Below are 21012 nucleotides of genomic sequence, written 5' to 3' on the forward strand. Positions count from 1 at the left end.
CTTATGGCCTGTACTGTATATACTGTATATTATTAATAGATTTTCCAACCATTCATCATCTTCTGCTTATCCGAGGTCGGGTCGCGGGGACAGCAGCCTAAGCAGGGACGGCCAGACTTTCCAATCCCCAGCCACTTCTTCCAGCTCTTCTCGGGGGATCCCGGGGCGTTCCCAACGTGTCCTGGGTCTTCCCCGTGGACTCTTACCGGTCAGACGTGCCCTAAACACCTCCTTAGGGAGGCGTTCAGGTGGCACCCTGACCAGATGCCTGAACCATCTCATCGGGCTCCCCTCGATGTGGAGGAGCAGCGGGTTTACTTTGAACTCCCTCAGGAGGGCAGAGCTTCTCACCCCATCTCTAAGGGAGAGCCCCGCCACTCGGCGGAGAAAAATAATGTCCCAGTGATCTTGTCCTTTCAGTCATAACCCAAAGCTCATGACCATAAGTGAGGATGGGAACGTAGATTGACCGGTAAAATGAAAGCTTTGCCTTCTGGCTCAGCACCTTCACAACAACGGATCGATACAGCGTCCGCATTACTGAAGACGCCCCACAGATCCGCCTGTTGATCTTAGGATCCACTCTTCCCTCACTTTTAAACAAGACTTTGAGGTATTTGAACTCCTCCACTTGGGATAGGGTCTCCTCTCCAACCCGGAGATGGCACTTGACCCTTTTCCGGGCTACAACCATGGATTTGGACTTGGAGGTGCTGATTTTCATCCCAATTGCTTCACATTAGGCTGGGAACCGATCCAGTGAAAGCTGAAGATTCTGGCCAGATGAAGCCATCAGGACCACATCATCTGCAAAAAGCAAATATCTAATCTTGCAGCCACCAAACCGAAACCCCTCAACGCCCTGACCACGCCTAGAAATTCTGTCCATAAAAGTTATGAACAGAATCGGTGACAAAGGGCACCCTTGGCGGAGTCCAACCCTCACTGGAAACGTGTCCGACTTACTGCCGGCAATGCGGACCAAGCTCTGACACTGATCATACAGGGAGCGGACCGCCACAATCTGACAGTTCGATATCCCATGCTCTCCGAGCACTTCCCACAAGACTTCCTGAGGGACACGGTCGAATGCCTTCTCCAAGTCCACAAAGCACATGTAGACCGGTTGGGCAAACTCCCATGCACCCTCAAGGACCCTGCAGAGAGTATAGAGCTGGTCCACAGTTCCACGACCAGGACGAAAACCACACTGTTCCTCCTAAATCTGAGGTTCTACTATCCGGCGTAGCCTCCTCTCCAGTACACCTGAATAGACCTTACCAGGAAGGCTGAGGAGTGTGATCCCATGATAGTTGGAACACACCCTCCGGTTCCCCTTCTTAAAGAGAGGGACCACCACCCTGGTCTGCCAATCCAGAGGTACCGCCCCCGATGTCCACATGATGCTGCAGAGTCTTGTCTACCAAGACAGCCCCACAGCATCCAGAGCCTAAAGGAACTCCAGGCGGATGTCATCCGACCCCGGGGCCTTGCCACCGAGGAGCTAACTACCTCAGCAACCTCTAACCCAGAAATAGGATAGCCCACCATGGATTCCACAGACGCTGCTTTCTCATAGGAAGACGTGTTGGTGGGATTGAGGAGGTTTTCGAAGTATTTCCTTCACCGATCCACAACATCCGCAGTCGAGGTCACCATACATGGTGTTGACAGTGCACTGCTTCCCCTTCCTGATGGTGGTCCATTCGCTTCGAAGCCGTCCGGAAGTCGTTTTCCATGGCTTCCCCGAACTCCTCCCATGTCCGAGTTTTTGGCTCCTCGACCGCTGAAGCTGCACACCGCTTGGCCTGTCGGTACCTGTCCGTTGCCTCCGGCGTCCTATGAGCCAAAAGAACCCGATAGGATTCTTTTTTTTTGCTTGACAGCATCCCTCACCCCTTGTGTCCACCAACAGGTTATAGGATTACCGCCACGACAGGCACCAACTACCTTGCGGCCACAGCTCTAATCAGCCGCCTCGACAAAAGAGGTGTGGAACATGGTCCACTCGGACACAATGTCCACACCTCCCTCGTGACATGTTCAAAGTTCTTCCGGAGGTGGGAATTAAAACTCTCTCTGACAGGAAACTCTGCTAGACGTTCCCAGCAGACCCTGTGTTTGGGCCTGCCAGGTCTGTCCGGCAACCTCCCCCACCATCGCAGCCAACTCACCACCAGGTGGTGATCGGTAGAAAGCTCCGCCCCTCCAAAACATGAGGCCACAAATCCGATGACACAACTACAAAGTCAATCATGGAACTACAGCTTACGGTGTCCTGGTGCCAAGTGCACATATGGACACCCTTATGTTTGAACATGGACAATCTGTGATGAGCACAAAAACACAGTCCAATAACGAAACACCACTCTGGTTCAGACCCGGGTGGCCATTCTTCCAAATCACGCCTCTCCAGGTTTCACTGTCGTTGCCAACATGAGCGTTGAAGTCCCCCAGTAGGACAAGGGAATCACCCGGGGAAGCACTTTACAGTACTACCCTACCAGGGGGCATGGAAGCCATCATAGCTCCTAGGATCATTGGGACACACAAACTCCTCTACCACGTTAAGGTGTCAGCTCAGAGAGAATATGTATAGGATATAATATATCATATGTGTGTATATATATATATATATATATATATATATATATATATATATATATATAATATATATATATACATACAGTATATTGTTAACATGCTTAAAGGTGTTTAATAAAACTACAAGCATGTTTAACACGTATCATGTTGTAATTGTATGCATGTTCGAAATAAACTCAAACCATAACCATAACACGTAGAATAGATTCCTTTCTTTCATGAAGGTGTAATACCTTTTTCTAATGACCTTCATTGATTTAAAATCAGACTGGATTCACTGTAGTGCTGATAACTTCCACATTTCGAATTTACATTGTGGAGGACTAAAAATATTCTTCTTACGGTCCAATACCACATGATAGTGATTGGTGCTTGGAATCTTAGTCGTCCAGCTTCCGTATTCGTTTTGATAAACTTTACAAGAAATACATTGAGGGCAAACTGTGTAGCTTGTGCGCACTAACTTTCTGAGACTCTTTATTTTGTTAGCGCAGGTAGGATAGAGCAGCATTTCTACTGTGAAGACAATAACTGTGCGGTCGGCCTTTAGGGTTTTGACAGCAGGTACGATGCGAGTGTCTGTTGAAATAAATGGTGTTTCTTGCCTTCCTTAGTCTTTTTTCTTCACACTGTGCTCACAGCAGCCTGCGTCAGCTCAAAATATCCTCGCTTGTCGCAAATGTCAATCAAGTGACGAAAGTGACGTCATAGTGAAGATTGATGATAGTTCATTCTTAGGACTATATTTTTAATGCCTGGATGGGGATCGACTGACACACCCTTCGCGTTCGACCGGTATCTCGCAATTGTAATGGGCACCCCTGTCCTAGAGGGAGACTGCCTGGCAGCTGCGTCTCTTCATAGTAAGACTAAAAACAGATAATTTTGTTTGGCTTTATTTGTTATTGACTGCTTTACCTATCGTGTACTGAGCAGCCATTGCCAAGATGTCTGTATTGTTTCTAATGTCAAAACAATTCATAGGTTACTATCGCATTTTTTTCTCCTCCAAAAAAGCAAAGTATTGAGTCCCACCAGATTTCCTGACATTTGTGCAGCGTTACAGTAGACCTGTTACGATGCGAACAATTCATATTAAGGTTATAATTTTTATCACAGTATTGTTAATTTTGCTCAAACAGTACTTATCCACACAGTGCAATTTTTTAATTAAGCTGTTTTTAAATAACTAAAAGAATAGATACACTGTTAGAAAACCCACTATTTGGCATGTTTTGTGTTTCTTATGCTTCGCTGATCGTGTTTTAGACTTCGCATTTGATCTCTTTTAAGGACTAAGCTTTTATATTTTAAATATTGGTTTTTACTGCAGTACTTTTAAGATGTATTCAACTGCAAAGTGCGTGAAAAAAAAAAATAAGATTTATTACTGTTTATTATTTCTGGCAGGCGTTGTGGCGTTTTGGTGTTTTAGCAAGTTGGACATTTATTCCGTATTTTGTTTATAGTCATATCAAATAAAAATGAATTAAATAGACAAATGCAACTTGAATTACATTATATTTTGTAACATACCAAACAGTGTCATTTCTCTTAATATCTCATTGACAAAATTATTCAACCCCTTGAAGATCATAACTCTTAAGAACAGCATTTGAATAAGGTCTTTTCAATCAGGTCTTGAAAACACCTGTAGATGTGATTAGAACCATAACGAGCAACAATTAAACTGATAGAAAAAGACTGTGACGCTCAGCATCTTGTAGATGGTCAATGGTGAATTTGCAACATGGTGAAGTCCAGGGAGTGGTCAAAGAAGTCAAGAGAGGAGGTAAATTCTCTTCATAAGAAAGTATATGCATATAAGAAAATAGCAAAGACATTACACATTCCAAGAGACACAGTTGGGAGCATAATTCGCAAGTTTAAAGCTAAAGGTACAGTGGAAACACTACCTGGGCCTGGTAGAAAGAGGATGCTGTGTGCAACTGCTGTCCGGTATTTGAAGCGTACAGTGGGGAAAAACCCCCGGGTAACAGCTGAGGAACTACAACAGGACATTGCAGAGGGGGGAACGCAGGTTTCGTCCCAGACAATAAGGCGAGATGAAGGCCTCCATGCCAGAACTCCCAGGCACATCCCACTTCTGACTACCAGGCACAAGAAAAAATAGACTCCAGTATGCCAAAAATCATTTGGACACACCCCAAAGGTTTTGGGAAACGTTTCTATGGAGTGATGAGACAAAACTGGAACTCTTTGGGCCTATGAATCAACGTTATGTCTGGAGGAGAAAAGAATGAAGCTTACAAAGAGAAGAGCACGGTGGGGGGGTCAATCATGCTCTGGGGCTGTTTCTCTGCCTCAGGTACCGGGAATCTCCAGCGTGTTCAAAGCATTATGAATTCTATTTCCTTCCATGATATATAAGTTGCAAATGTCATGAAGTCAGTGACGAAGCTGAGGCTTGCGAGACATTGAATTTTCCAAAAGGACAACGATCCCAAGCATACCTCCAAATCAACATCAGAGTGGTTGCAGAAGAAGGGCTGGAAGAGTCTGGAGTGGCCTTCACAGTCGCCAGACCTAAATCCTATAGAAAACCTGTGGTGGGACTTGAAGAAGGCAGTTGCAGCACGCAAGCCCAAGAATATGAATGAACTGGAGGCCTTTGCCCAAGAGGAATGGGCTAAAATACCTGTAGATGGTTGCAAGAAGCTTGTGTCCAGTTATGTATCACGTTTGAAGGATGTAATTACTGCCAAAGGGTGTTCTACTAAGTACTATGATGCATGTAACTAGGGGGTTGAATCATTTTGTCAATGAGATATTAAGAAAAATTTCCTTTTTTGGTATTTTGTAAAATACAGTGTTACAATTTAAGTTGCATTTGTCCATTTGACCCTTCTTTATTTGATATGACTATAAACAAAATACGGAATAAATGTCCAACTTGCTAAAACACCAAAATTGTGTGGGGGTTCAATAATTTTGATCACAACTGTATGTTCTTTCTTAATGAGTGAAGATGTTAATGGTTCTTGTTTTCATGTAAGCATTTAAAAGGCACCTATTGTGCAAAACCCACTTTTTCTAACTATTGGTACTTGTTCTTGTGTATTTGGGATTTGAATAACTCCCAAAAATTAAAAAATCAAACCATGGAGGCATTGTTGAGGGATTTATAAAACAATCCAGCCTTCCTTCACACTTCATCTAAAAGAGTCATTTGGAATGTGCCCAATTGTGACGTTAGCAGAAATGTCCATGTATGGTAGTAATTCACCGAAAGAACCTTGAGCGAGTCCGCAAATATAGTCTGACGCTGTAGTCAATAAGTTACTTTTTCTCTATCCCCTTGTTGTGGGACAGACTGGCTTGTTAAAAAAATGTGCGTATCGTGCAAACTAATATCTGCCAGTAAACTCGATATGGATGCGCTAAAAACTACAATATGGCTGACGGGGAGAAGAGGCAGTCGAAGTGAAGGCATGTAAATAAGAACGCCCACAAAACGGTGCATCATGGTCAGAAAGCGTTTTGAAGACAAACTGTAAAACAATCCATCCAAAATTTGACCACAGAACCATTACATTTTATGTAGACAACAAGGTAATGTTTTAATGTAGGAAAACAAATCATTTTATGACCCCTTTTCGCTAGCGAGCTGGCGCGAGTCAGTCTGTGAGTTTATCAAAGTGCAGTAATCTATCACATTTTTAAAAATAATTTTTATTTAAGACTGTACAACTAACCGTCGGGAGTTTTACTGCAGTGCAGTTATCATCAATACAGTTTATCGTTACATCTTTACATTAGATCCTAAAGGTATATTTTTTCCAAACTCAGTTTTTAAGATACCCTAAAGCACCCTATTTTCTTGCTAAGATATCAATACGTGCAAGCATCTTTTTAATATTTATAAAAAGAATAATAATGCTAAATGTAATTACCTTTTATACTCATAAAAAACTGACAATGTAAAGCAATGTCACAAAACACATTTAAATTAATAGATACCTCTCGGACATCATCATGATATGATCTATTTAATGGGATTTGTTAATTGGCTATGATGCTAAGGCTTAAAGTCCTATATATATATATTTAAACACAAACATATATTTATATAAATATATATCTATACACAAAGATACATACAAACATACACACACATATATATATATATATATATATATATATATATATATATATATATATAATACAATGATTTTACAATCCTTTTCAACTTATATTCAATTGAAGGGACTGCAAAGACAAGATATTTAATGTTTGAACTTATAAACTTAATTTTGTTTTGCAAATAATCCATCCATCCATCCCTTTTGTACTGCTTATTCCCTGTGGGGTCGCGGGAGGCGCTGGTGCCTATCTCAGCTACAATCGGGCGGAAGGCGGTGTACACCCTGGACGAGTCAACACCTCATCGCAGGGCCAACACAGATAGACAGACAACATTCACACTCACATTCACCCACTGGGGCCAATTTAGTGTTGCCAATCAACCTATCCCCAGGTGTATGTCTTTGGAGGTGAGAGGAAGCCGGAGTACCCGGAGGGAACCCACACAGTCACGGGGAGAACATGCAAACTCCACACAGAAAGATCCCGAGCCCGGGATTGAACCCAGCACTACTCAGGACCTTCGTATTGTGAGGCAGATGCACTAACCCCTCTCTTCTACCGTGCTGCCTAAAATTTATTGGCAGCAACTTACTGCAAAAATTTGGCACAGAGGAATTTTTACCACCGTGTTACATGACCTTTCCTTTTAACAACACTCAGTAAACGTTTGGGAACTGAAGAGACCAATTTTTGAAGCTTTTCAGGTGGAATTATTTCCCATTCTTGCTTGATGTACAGCTTAAGTTGTTCAAAACTTTTCCACTTTGCATCAGTCCATCTTAGATGAGCTCGGGCCCAGCTAAGCCGGCGGCCTTTCTGGGTGTTGTTGATGAATGGGTTTTGCTTTGCTTTGTAGAGTTTTAACTTTCATTTACAGATGTAGCGACGAATTGTAGTTACTAACAGTGTTTTTTTGAAGTGTTCCTGAGCCCATTTGATGATATCCTTTACACACTGATGTCGCTTTTTGATGCAGTACCACCTGAGGGATCGAAGTACCGTAATATCTATTACGTACAGTGATTTCTCCAGATTCTCTGAACCTTCTGATGATACCACGGAGCCTAGATGGTAAAATCCCTAAATTCCTTGTTGAGAAATGTTCTTAAACTGTTTAACAATTTGCTCAGTTTTTTGCTTTAAAATGTGGTGACCCTTGCCTAATTATAATAATAATAATGGATTAGATTTATATATATATATTTTGTATCTCCTCTCTGAGCTGCTACCTTACCGTGGTAGAGGAGTTTGCGTGTCCCAATGATCCTAGGAGCTATGTTGTCTGGGGGCTTTCATACCCCCTGGTAGGGTCTCCCAAGACAAACAGGTCCTAGGTGAGTGATCAGACAAAGAGCAGCTCAAAGACTTCTATGGAATTACAACAAAATGAACTCAGATTTCCCTCGCTCGGACGCGGGTCACCAGGGCCCCGCTCTGGAGCCAGGCCCGGAGTTGGGGCACGATGGCGAGCGCCTGGTGGCCGGGCCTGTCCCAATGGGGCCCGGCCGGGCACAGCCCGAAGAGGCAACGTGGGTCATCCCTCCAATGGGCTCACCACTCATAGGAGGGGCCATAGAGGTCGGGTGCAATGTGAGCTGGGCGGCAGCCGAAGGCAGGGCACTTGGCGGTCCGATCCTCGGCTACAGAAGCTAGCTCTTGGGACGTGGAACGTCACCTCACTGGGGGGGAAGGAGCCTGAGCTAGTCCGCGAGGTAGAGAAGTTCCGGCTGGATATAGTCGGACTCACCTCGACGCACAGCAAGGGCTCTGGAACCAGTTCTCTCGAGAGGGACTGGACCCTCTTCCACTCTGGCGTTGCCGGCAGTGAGAGGCGACGGGCTGGGGTGGCAATTCTCGTTGCCCCCCGGCTCAAAGCCTGCACGTTTGAGTTCAACCCAGTGGACGAGAGGGTAGCTTCCCTTCGCCTTCGGGTGGGGGGGACGGGTCCTGACTGTTGTTTGTGCTTACGCACCAAACAGTAGTTCAGAATACCCACCCTTTTTGGGTACACTCGAGGGAGTACTGGAAAGTGCTCCCCCGGGTGATTCCCTTGTCCTACTGGGGGACTTCAACGCTCATGTTGGCAACGACAGTGAAACCTGGAGAGGCGTGATTGGGAAGAATGGTCGCCCGGATCTAAACCCGAGTGGTGTTTTGTTATTGGACTTTTGTGCTTGTCACGGATTGTCCATAACAAACACCATGTTCAAACATAAGGGTGTCCATATGTGCACTTGGCACCAGGACACCCTAGGCCGCAGTTCCATGATCGACTTTGTAGTGGTGTCATCGGATTTGCGGCCTTATGTTTTGGACACTCGGGTGAAGAGAGGGGCGGAGCTTTCTACCGATCACCACCTGGTGGTGAGTTGGCTGCGATGGTGGGGGAGGATGCCGGACAGACCTGGCAGGCCCAAACGCATTGTGAGGGTCTGCTGGGAACGTCTGGCAGAGTCTCCTGTCAGAGAGAGTTTCAATTCACACCTCCGGGAGAACTTTGAACATGTCACGAGGGAGGTGCGGGACATTGAGTCCGAGTGGACCATGTTCCGAACCTCTATTGTCGAGGCGGCTGATTGGAGCTGTGGCCGCAAGGTTGTTGGTGCCTGTCGTGGCGGTAATCCCAGAACCCGTTGGTGGACACCAGCAGTGAGGGATGCCGTCAAGCTGAAGAAGGAGTCCTATCGGGTTCTTTTGGCTCATAGGACTCCGGAGGCAGTGGACGGGTACCGACGGGCCAAGCGGTGTGCAGCTTTAGCGGTCGCGGAGGCAAAAACTCGGACATGGGAAGAGTTCGGGGAAGCAATGGAAAACGACTTCCGGACGGCTTCGAAGCAATTCTGGACCACCATACGCCGCCTCAGGAAGGGGAAGCAGTGCACTATCAACACCGTGTATGGTGCGGATGGTGTTCTGCTGACTTCGACTGCGGATGTTGTGGATCGGTGGAGGGAATACTTCGAAGACCTCCTCAATCCCACCAACACGTCTTCCTTTGAGGAAGCGGTGCCTGGGGAATCTGTAGTGGACTCTCCTATTTCTGGGGCTGAGGTCGCTGAGGTAGTTAAAAAGCTCCTCGGCGGCAAGGCCCCGGGGGTGGATGAGATCCGCCCGGAGTTCCTTAAGGCTCTGGATGCTGTGGGGCTGTCTTGGTTGACAAGACTCTGCAGCATCGCGTGGACATCGGGGGCGGTACCTCTGGATTGGCAGACCGGGGTGGTGGTCCCTCTCTTTAAGAAGGGGGACCGGAGGGTGTGTTCCAACTATCGTGGGATCACACTCCTCAGCCTTCCCGGTAAGGTTTATTCAGGTGTACTGGAGAGGAGGCTTCGCCGGATAGTCGAACCTCGGATTCAGGAGGAACAGTGTGGTTTTCGTCCTGGTCGTGGAACTGTGGACCAGCTCTATACTCTCGGCAGGGTTTTTGAGGGTGCATGGGAGTTTGCCCAACCAGTCTACATGTGCTTTGTGGACTTGGAGAAGGCATTCGACCGTGTCCCTCGCGAAGTCCTGTGGGGAGTGCTCAGAGAGTATGGGGTACCGGACTGTCTTATTGTGGCGGTCCGTTCCCTGTATGATCAGTGTCAGAGCTTGGTCCGCATTGCTGGTAGTAAGTCGGACACGTTTCCAGTGAGGGTTGGACTCCGCCAAGGCTGTCCTTTGTCACCGATTCTGTTCATAACTTTTATGGACAGAATTTCTAGGCGCAGCCAAGGCGTTGAGGGGATCCGGTTTGGTGGCCACGGGATTAGGTCTCTGCTTTTTGCAGATGATGTAGTCCTGATGGCTTCATCTGGCCGGGATCTTCAGCTCTCACTGGATCGGTTCGCAGCCGAGTGTGAAGCGACCGGAATGAGAATCAGCACCTCCAAGTCCGAGTCCATGGTTCTCGCCCGGAACAGGGTGGAGTGCCATCTCCGGGTTGGGGAGGAGACCCTACCCCAAGTGGAGGAGTTCAAGTACCTAGGAGTCTTGTTCACGAGTGAGGGAAGAGTGGATCGTGAGATCGACAGGCGAATCGGTGCAGCGTCTTCAGTAATGCGGACGTTGTATCGATCCGTTGTGGTGAAGAAGGAGCTGAGCCGGAAGGCAAAGCTCTCAATTTACCGGTCGATCTACGTTCCCATCCTCACCTATGGTCATGAGCTTTGGGTCATGACCGAAAGGATAAGATCACGGGTACAAGCGGCCGAAATGAGTTTCCCCCGCCGGGTGGCGGGGCTCTCCCTTAGAGATAGGGTGAGAAGCTCTGCCATCCGGGAGGAGCTCAACGTAAATCCGCTGCTCCTCCACATCGAGAGGAGCCAGATGAGGTGGTTCGGGCATCTGGTCAAGATGCCACCCGAACGCCTCCCTAGGGATGTGTTTAGGGCACGTCCAGCTGGTAGGAGGCCACGGGGAAGACCCAGGACACGTTGGGAAGACTATGTCTCCCGGCTGGCCTGGGAACGCCTCGGGATCCCCCGGGAAGAGCTAGACGAAGTGGCTGGAGATAGGGAAGTCTGGGCTTCCCTGCTTAGGCTGCTGCCCCCGCGACCCGACCTCGGATAAGCGGAAGATGATGGATGGATGGATGGATAGATTTATATCACGCTTTTCTATTGTTATGTACTCAAAGCGCTCACAGAGAAGTGGGAATCCATCATTCATTCACACCTGCCTAGGGGTGTAACGGTATACAAAAATTTTGGTTCGGTACGTACCTCGGTTTAGATGTCACGGTTCGGTTAATTTTCGGTACAGTAAGAAAACAACAAAATACACATGTTTTGGTTATTTATTTACCAAATTTGTACACAATGGCTTGATCCTTTTAACATTGGGAACACTATAATAATTCTGCCCATGTTAGTCCCCATCAAACTGTCTCAAGTTGTTGCTTAGATTAAATACAATGACACAACTTTTCTTCTACATATAAAAAGTGCAACATTAAACAGTTTCAAGTCAACTCATCATGCTTAATTTATTACAGCATTGGGGAAGCCTGTAGTTGATTTTTTTATTATTTAAATGTTATATTTGTATCAACATGTGATAGCAGGGACCCTGCCATTCAAAACAAGGCTGCTACATTGCTAATGATTAATGTAACTATAGCTGAAAAATAGTACAATAGCAATAGGAGTTCATTAAGGCTTTATGATGCACTTACATTATTATATACATTATCAGAGACAGAAACTCTTCATTTAACATAATGTCCTTTTTTGCTCCGTCAACACACTTCAATCAACACTGTCCGTAACACGCACACACACACACACCGTAAAATGAGCTAACGTTACGCTAAAAGCTAACTAGCCTTCACCTAAAGCCAGGACTGCGAGTGAGCTGAGCTGCAGTTTGTTTCTAGAAGGTCAACAGGCTCATAGTGATGTTTAGAAAGTAGTTGACTTGGAAGTGTTTAGTATAACTTGGGGAGAGACCGTTGCTCCCCTGCTAAATGCCTATCAGCTCGACGCTGAAGCGCTGACGACATGCGCTCTGAATACGCACTGCTGATAGGCTTGTTATCGCTACTGTTGTAACCAATCAGATGGTTGTGTGGGAGGGACAATGCAGGGTGCTGTGCAGGAGACAGAGGCAGAATGGAGCGGAGCAGCTTGTTAGAACTTTAGCATAGGCGGCTACTTCATATGTTCTTGTGGAACCCCCCTACCGAGACGGTTCAATACAAATACACGTACCATTACACCCCTACACTTGCCCCATCTTTGTTTGTGAATGACTGAGCATTTCATGGAAGCTGCTTTTATACCCAATCATGGCCCCCACCTGTTCCCAATTAGCATGTTCACCTGTGGGATGTTCCAAATAAGTGTTTGATTAGCATTCCTCAACTTGCTCAGTCTTTTTTGCAACTTGTGCCAGCTTTTTTTTAAACATGTTGCTGGCATTAAATTTCAAATGAGCTAATATTTGCAAAAAAGAACAAAGTTTTCCAGTTCAAACATTAAGTGTCTGGTCTTTGCAGTCTATTCAATTGAATGTAGGTTGAAAAGGATTGGCAAATCATTGTTTTTGGTTTTTATTTACCATTTACACAACGTGCCAACTTCACTGGTTTTGAGTTTTGGAAATAATTATTACAATTTTTATTCCGATGTGAGGTATCCTAGAAATGTTTCCCATACCACTGACTAAAAAATGGTAAAGTAACATGCTAATTCGCGAACGGACAGGAAAACTATTTTGTCTTCATTCCCCGGAATCCAAAATGGTACGGCCCAGTGACTCCAATCATCTTTTACCAGCGAAACAAGGAATAGCCTACAAATTAACTAAGGGATGAACACATTTCTTGGCTTTTGTCAGAGGAATTTATCAGCTGTTTTTTTTCTCTTTTTATGAAGGCATTTATCCTTCTGCAGAATCAAAAATGGTACAGTCAATTTACAATGTACACCTTCCAGCTACGATGACTTGGAAAAATCCGGACTGCTCGAGAACAAAAAATATAGTATGATCCCGTCATCATACCTGTCATCATGCAGCTCTTCAGCACCGCACCAGTGGCTCCTTGGACCTTTTCCAAAAATGGAAAAAAATGGGGGGGAAATATATTTGTAGTTTTAATAATGTTTCTGTAGGAGGACAGACATAACACAAAACTTAATTGATAGAAAGCCCACTGTTCAATGTATTTGTGTTTATGCTTCACTGATCACAGTATTTGACCAGCGCCGTTTTGTCCTACTAATTTTGGTGGTCCTTGAACTCACCATAGTTGGTTTACGTGTACAGCTTTCTCCATCGCTGCCACAGAAAGACATGTTTTATACCACTCCTTTTTGTCTCATTTTGTCCACCAAACGTTTTATACTGTGCGTGAATGCACAAAGGTGAGCTTTTTTGGTGATATTGACTTTCGCGGAGTGCTAATAATCCGTGCTTGATTGATTGAAATTTTTATTAGTAGATTGCAAAGTACAGTACATATTCCGTAAAATTGACCACTAAATGGTAACACCTGAATAAGTTTTTCAACTTGTTTAAGTCGGGGTCCACGTTAATCAATTCATGCTATTTAGGCTCGCTGTGTGTACATTTTGCATCATTATGCCTCGTGTGTAGGTATATTTGAGTTAATTTAATTTCCTTTACTTTTGTCCTGTATTTGATTTATATTGGCATGTCTCATGACACATTATTTGAATTTTATATTGGCAGCGTTTCTGATTGTGTGCCATGTTGTTCCAGACCAGAGCAAACATTGCCCAGCTTGTAGTATATCAATTAGAAGAAGACAGACAGCCTGTCCTTTGCTTAACTTGGACACACACATCTATACCTGTGGCAGTTTTAAGCCAATCATTTCCAGGAGTTATCTAGCCCTCTGAGACACTTACTTAATGCGTTGCCTTAATTATAACACTTAGATAAGACTTTTAACTTTTTGCGGATGCAGACAGATTATATTTGGTCTTTTCAACATGTTAGGTTGCCGACCCCTGTCGTAGGTCATCTTCTGTAAACCGGGAAGTTGCCTTACTGTCCTTTTAAGTGACGTTCTAGTAAATGGCAATACTGCTGCATTATTAGTTAATTAGCTTGTTCCGCTTATGTGGGCATAGGAAGCGTGCGCACACAGGCTAAGAAAGTGTTGCATGATGGGATAGCGCGGCACCAGACGGCAGACTGGAGGATTATGGCGAGAGAGAGAGGAGGTGTGATTATACAATTGCAGTGATAGAAATAGCAGGAAGAGAAGGGGGAGAAAGAGCGGCTCCATGTCAGACTGCTGCAGTCGTGTGTGGGCGGGGCTTTTTGCCCGTCAGTCAAGTAAGGACACAGCGTAGAAGGGGCGGGGCTATTCTCAACCAGCAAGCAACTCAGGCTAAAGAGAGGCTGGTAGGCAGTGGGGGTCTACTCTACTCTACACCAATAAGAGCCAAGGCAGGGATAAAAGTGTAACAGACCTCGTTACTGCAGGCACCACTGCAGTATGTCAAATATTAATGTCAGGGCCTGGAGCCCAGAGCCAAATAATTAGATATTTACACAGAGCTTCCCGCTGAGGTTCCGGCCTCCTCTGGGTCACAACCCCTTACACACATTAAACGCTAAGCCTTTTTAATCAGTTAAGACCCACACATATGACCTTTTATACTCCACAAGTGTAGTTTTCTATTGGCTTTACATTCACTGGAGCAACATGTCTTCTTCATGCTCAGCAACCATGCAAATGTTCCAACAGGCATGTTGCATCAATTTAGCAGTGGTGTGCCGTCTTCTCTGCTGGCCTAACATAACCCGGAATATTGAGCATAATTCAATATAAGAGTATTTTTTTAATTTACTTTCCCTAATTATCTAAAAGTATTCATATTCTCTGGCCCTGCGATGAGCTGGCGACTTGTCCAAGGTGTAGACTGCCTTCCGCCAGGTTGTAGCTGGGATAGGCACCAGTGCCCCCCACGACCCCAAAGGGAATAAGCGGCAGAAAATGGATGGGTATTCATATTCTCTTCAAAATTATGCTCCTTCCAATGCTGTTGTTTTTAGCTTAGAGTTTTTATCCAATCAGAATTCAGCTAGCTTATGTTGCCATGCTGTACCAAATCTGCTCGGGGCCTTTAGAATCAACAATGCGGGCGTCTGTGCCCTGTAAGGGAACGGGAACATACAGTTGATAGACAGTTGCAGTAGCCAATCAGATCACGAGTTCTTTTTTTGTCCTGTCCAGCTTCTCAGGCAAATCATATAGTAGATGGAAATGCCCATATCGGCTGTTCAGATTTACTTTACAAAAGAAAAGTGTAGGATACTTCTCTTGTTGCCTTATTTGAATTTGAGTTTATTAAATGTATTTATATTATCATTTGGTGCAGCCGGGCCGGAGCAGGAGGGAATAGAAAGAGCAACAAAAGGAAGACAGAGGGAAATTGTGGGGACAAAAAGGGGATTAGACGGAGAGACAAAAACAACAACAGCAAACACAACAATAACAACAATAGAGCAACATCAGCAAATACGAAATGCACTAATATGATGGTAAAAGTGATAGCAAAGAAGCAGTTAGCGAAATAAATAATAATACAGAAATAACAATGAGCATTTTTACACTACAACTGGAGCAATACAAATACCAATAGGAATAGCGCTATTGATAATGAACAACACCAATAATGTACCTCTATTATCAACAATAGACGTCACGAGTTGTTGTCAGTAAGGCCTTCCAGCTGGCCCTGACATTTATGCGTGCTGTGATTGGATACTCACTTGGAACTCCCAAGTTGCGAAAACAGGAAGTGGCACCCGAGCCATAGAAAGCCACAGAAAACTCACTGGTACAACAACCACGAAGATAAAGTGTTTGTCTTACACCTAGTAATCCACTGTGGACAGGCCAAGCAATGCAAGTTAAGCGAGCAATGAACGCTCCCGCGAAGGTAGTCCATTTTAGCAGGCAATCACATTTTGGCATATCGCCGGTGAAATGGTTTTCCTGCCACTTTCACACGCATCAAACGAGTACGACGGTACCACTGGCTCATAAGGCGTCGGTTGGGTGCCACACATTGTGAATTCAAATATTTTATTTATTTTTTTCATGTTTCATTTGTTTTAAACAATTCTTTCCATTTTGACAGTACCGCGTATGATATGTTTTAGTTGCTGATGCGCCAAAAAATAGACTGTTCTGTACACTGTTGAGGGGATCCAATGCTCAGTAGGGTGCAAGTGTGTTTCTGTACAGTAACTCCAGCCGTGTCCATGTGGTGACATCAACTACGGTGTTTTAAGAGGTGAAGTCGGACTAAGTAGGACATCACTGAAGGCCTAGGTGAGAAACGCAGGGCCCGCCACTGCAATTTAGTAATAGGTCACTTAATTAGGTACACCTGCAACCTACAGGTAAAGATACCGATGCTCACTTTTGATTGGTATGTATTGAAAAAAAATTGTTTATTACTGTGGTTGTAGTTTGCAGCCGTGCTGCTTAGAAATGATTGGAATATTTTTGAAAAATGTTAAAAACAGCGCTCAGGGTTTTTTGGTTAAATAGACTTTCTTTTATTCTATTGAGCTAAACAAACACTTACAAATTGAAGCAAAGACATTTGGGCTGTCAAACATTGCGAGTTAACTCATGTGATGAATCACTAAAAATGATCGAATTTATCATGTAAAAATGCCGATTAATCAATTTCGTTGGACTGTACATGTTTACCTGAAGGGCTGAGGGTTGTTATACAGTCAGTGTTCTGGTCAATGAGTACGCCAGTTCAAAAAGTGAGGAGAATCTGACTGTTGTGCTGGCTGGCAAATTTCCCTTGAAAATACACCCTACTGGACTTCAGATAAACTGTCAGGAATGTTTTGAGCAAAAAAATTTTGTGTATTCAAGTCTTAACATTTAAGAATGGCTGCTGTGTAAATATGCATTTGTGCCCAAATGTTGGGCTCTTTTTTAAGTTAATTTAAATTATGTAAGTGAGTAATATCCTGGGATTAATCATAATTCATCCAAATTTTAAAGTGTGATTAATATGATTTTTTTCAAAACTAACCATTCTGCAGCACTAATGAGTATACAATTCACCAAAACATGCATATATCATGTACTCATATCTGATTGGTTGCCGCGACAACCAATCACCCACATTGCTGGTGTAATTTTAATGAAACAGAGAGCTGTGATGTGTGACCTTGAACTTCATTGTGGAAAATATCAACCTAAACCTCCTTCCCACCCTCCAAATTGTATTGGCACTAAATCTTTGGCATTGGTTATTTGGTACAGTGCAATTTAATACAAATATGTTGGTACTGTCTTACAACAGGACATATTCCCAATTAGAGAAGGTAGACATGTGTATACTCTTAATCAACATTATGGCAAACATTTTACGATTTTAAAAGCACTGATAATAGCCTTGTATGATTACCACTTTTGCCACACAGCAAGAAGGTCAAGAGTTTGATTCTAATCTCCAAATAACAAGTAGCGACATTTCATTACATTTCCGATTGCAATTACAAGTTGACACGAGTGATTCACTGTATATTTCCTACTCGTTTGACTTGTTTTAGTCAGGCAGCACACACGTTATTTTTCTATCTAAAACATGATTAATAAAATGTTTTGTGATTATTGCTTGAGTTAAAGCATTAACTTTGACACAAGTATCTATATATATATATATATATATATATACACACACACACACACACATTCATGTCATTTCAAAACAGAAAGTGCAAGATTGTCAAACAAGCTATGTTAATTGCATGAGTTAAAGCATTAAGTTTGACAACACTTTATACATATGTATATATATACATATATATACATATATATATATATACACACACACACACACACACATTCATGTCATTTCAAAACAGAAAGTGCAAGATTGTCAAACAAGCTATGTTAATTGCATGAGTTAAAGCATTAAGTTTGACAACACTTTATACATATGTATATATATATATATATATATATATCCATCCATTTTCTACCGCTTATATATATATATATATATATATATATATATATATATATATATATATATATATATATATATATATATATACACAGTATATATATATATATATATATATATACAGTATATATATGTATATGTATATATATATATATATATATATACATATATATATGTATATATATGTTTATATAATATATATATATGTTTACTGTATATATACACATTATATATGTATATCTAAAATATGTATATATACACGTTTATATAATATATATATATATATATATATACATGTTTATATAATATATGTTTACTGTATATATATATATATACATTATATATGTATATCTAAAATATGTATATGTTTACTGTATATATATACATTATATATGTATATCTAAAATATGTATATATATAATATGTGTGTTTGTGTATATATATATATATATATATATATATATATATATAAAAACATATATATACTGTATGTGTATATGTATGTATAATATAATTAATGGCATTTAAAATGTTGAGGCATTTACGTGAAGCCAAATGAGGAAGTAAAAACCCTGTGAATAAAGACAAAATGCTAAGTTGACTGTGCTGTCAAACTGCGATGTAGGAATTTCCCTTTCCAATTTGTGTAACTGTAAATTGTTTCGCCTTGTAATAATGTGTTTTCTAAAATAGTGGGTTTTTTTGTTAATTTCGTTTGTGTATTTGTAAGTTATTTTGTCTTTTTTATCCAGTTTGTGTTAGAGACAGATCGATGTGTTTTCTTCCGGTCAGATACCGATACTAATTATTAGTAGTTAAGGAGGCCGATAAGCAATACTTGCAGCTGATATTCATTTGCAGTAAACGTTTTTTTAAACATGAACAGTATACGTCAGTAAACAGCTTGACAAGGCTTTAAGTCGTTTTTTATATTATTGTTTAGGAACCGTCTATTTGCAACAAAATGTTTAATGTCGTACTAATGCTGTGGTTCATTTAGCAGCAAAAAACAGAGGATTTCACAAACACATTTATTAGGGGTGTAATAAATGTTAATGAAAAGCCCTTAATGTTCCTGAAAGGAGCATCAATATTTGCATTTCAAAATATGGGAACTCTCCTTTGAAAGATGGTAGATTTCTCTGCATTAAAATAACTTGTCATCTCCTTAATTTTATAGCAGTTTATTTAATACATTGAAAGGTTTTCCTCGTAAGGAACAATGACAGTTTTGGTTGGTTAATTTAATATTTTACATATTTTCATTTCTCTATACAAAATGTACGAAAAGGACACACCCATTTTTTCATTTCATAGCGATTACTAGCGCATATATTAATTTCCTGTTCTCAATTTATAACACAATGTACATCATCCTTCCATCCATTTCTACCGCTTTGTCCCTTTTGGGCTCGCGAGGGGTGCTGGAGCCTCTCTCAGCTGCATTTTGGGCGGAAGGCATTTTACACCCTGGACAAGTCGCCACATCATCACAGAGCCAACACAGATAGACAACATTCACACTCACATTCACACACTAGGGACAATTTTGTGTTGCCAATCAACCTATCCCCAGGTGCTTGTCTGTGGAGGTGGGAAGAAGCCAGAGTACCCGGAGGGAACCCACACAGTCACGGGGAGAACATGCAAACTCCATACTGAAAGATCCCGAGTCTGGGATTGAATTTAGGACTACTCAGGACTTTCGTATTGTGAGGCACATGCACTAAACCCTGTTCCACCGTGCTGCCCACAATGTACATCATCCATCCATCCATCCATTTTCTACCGCTTATTCCCTTTTGGGGTCGCGGGGGGCGCTGGTGCCTATCTCAGCTACAATCGGGCGGAAGGCGGGGTACACCCTGGACAAGTCGCCACTTCATCGCAGGGCCAACACAGATAGACAGACAACATTCACACTCACATTCACACACTAGGGCCAATTTTTTTAGTTTTGCCAATCAATGTATCCCCAGGTGCTTGTCTGTGGAGGTGGGAAGAAGCCAGAGTACCCGGAGGGAACCCACACAGTCACGGGGAGAACATGCAAACTCCATACTGAAAGATCCCGAGTCCGGGATTGAATTTAGGACTACTCAGGACTTTCGTATTGTGAGGCACATGCACTAAACCCTGTTCCACCGTGCTGCCCACAATGTACATCAGTGAATTCCAAATATAGTATGCTTGTCAGATACAAAATATATTTCTAAATATGGAGAACATTGAAATACAAACAATCCTGGGCGCCTTCATATATTATGACAGGCATGAGATTGTTCCATCTATAGTCGGAAATCGGTCTTTTTTTTATCTCTGTAAAAATATTAAAAATCATTTTCCCTTTTTCTTAGATTTTTCTGACCTACAATGTGAGTTAAAATCTTGATCCGTTTCTTTGCCAAGCCTGCCAACAACTACGTTTTCCCGTGAGGAGTATGGGTTTTGATAATCCAGTGGTAAAAATGACGGTTTTCCATTAAAAATTATTAATTTAAAAATGGAAACTATTTAGTGAAGTAAATCCGTGGGCAGTGGACAAACTATACGGTTGGTTGGTTTATGTATAAGAAAATTCATGAGTGGTCTGTTGGTTTACTATGATAAGTCACGATTGGTTGAGATTAGGGAAAAACAATACGGACAGGCCAATTAGGCAAGATAGGGGTCATCGAACTAGGAAGGGAAATCACAACAGACACGCACCCATTAGACGAGAGAGTCAGAGAAGAGAAGAGGGAATATTCAAGCGGGCGATTTATACTTTTAAAAAACTAGTGGAAGATGACAGAGTGATTCTCCCTTCCTTAGATGTTACTTTTCCCCCACAAGACCCCCG

At 42.6% G+C, this 21012-nt stretch overlaps 1 protein-coding gene across 2 annotated transcripts in view; it reads left to right on the forward strand.

Annotated features, from left to right (window-relative positions):
* ark2ca (arkadia (RNF111) C-terminal like ring finger ubiquitin ligase 2Ca) overlaps window positions 1-21012 on the forward strand; it is a 44023-nt gene that overhangs the window by 12947 nt on the left and 10064 nt on the right. The window lies entirely within an intron of this gene.

The sequence above is a fragment of the Nerophis ophidion genome, linkage group LG17 (genome assembly GCF_033978795.1).
Source record: "Nerophis ophidion isolate RoL-2023_Sa linkage group LG17, RoL_Noph_v1.0, whole genome shotgun sequence".
Classification (NCBI taxonomy): Eukaryota; Metazoa; Chordata; class Actinopteri; order Syngnathiformes; family Syngnathidae; genus Nerophis; species Nerophis ophidion.